The sequence below is a fragment of the Octopus bimaculoides genome, chromosome 1 (genome assembly GCF_001194135.2).
Source record: "Octopus bimaculoides isolate UCB-OBI-ISO-001 chromosome 1, ASM119413v2, whole genome shotgun sequence".
NCBI classification, from domain to species: Eukaryota; Metazoa; Mollusca; class Cephalopoda; order Octopoda; family Octopodidae; genus Octopus; species Octopus bimaculoides.
The window spans coordinates 15,238,978-15,239,610 of NC_068981.1; positions in this window are offsets into that span (position 1 = coordinate 15,238,978).

The following is a 633-nucleotide window of genomic DNA, read 5'->3' on the forward strand; positions in this document are numbered from 1 at the left end:
TATAATGTATGATTTTTTAATTTTAATTCTTAATATTAGAAGGTATAATTGTTATTCTTAATTTTTTATCTTTAATGCTATAGTGTATTACTTATTTCTAAAGGGATGTAAAATTAGATATATAATATTTTGAAACACAACCTGAAGATCTGTTGGAAGATTTGTAAATCTGACGATTGCATATATATATAGGGAGAATTTACAAAAAAAACAAAAAACAAACGAAGACAGGCGGTGAAGAAAACAAATAGCTGTATTAGTATAACGCTCGGGAATTGAAAGTCTTTAACGTTTCGAGCTTACGCCCTTCCAGAGAAAGGACACAGAAAGAAACAAGGAGAGAAACAAGGAGAGAAAAAAAATGTGTGTAGTGGTTAGCGATCTATCATACCTATATATATAGGTATACAGTTGTGGATATGTATATATATTTTAATCTTCCAATACTGAAACGCGTCTAGTACCTTCATATTTAATAAATATAAGTATTAACTAAAGTAGGATATAATTAATGAAATATATTATATACCCTGCTGGTAATTTTGGTTATATCTTTTAAGTATTATTTCGTGATGTGCATACTAATACCATGAGCTTACTGTCAGATATACTCAGTTTATTTTTGTATTATCT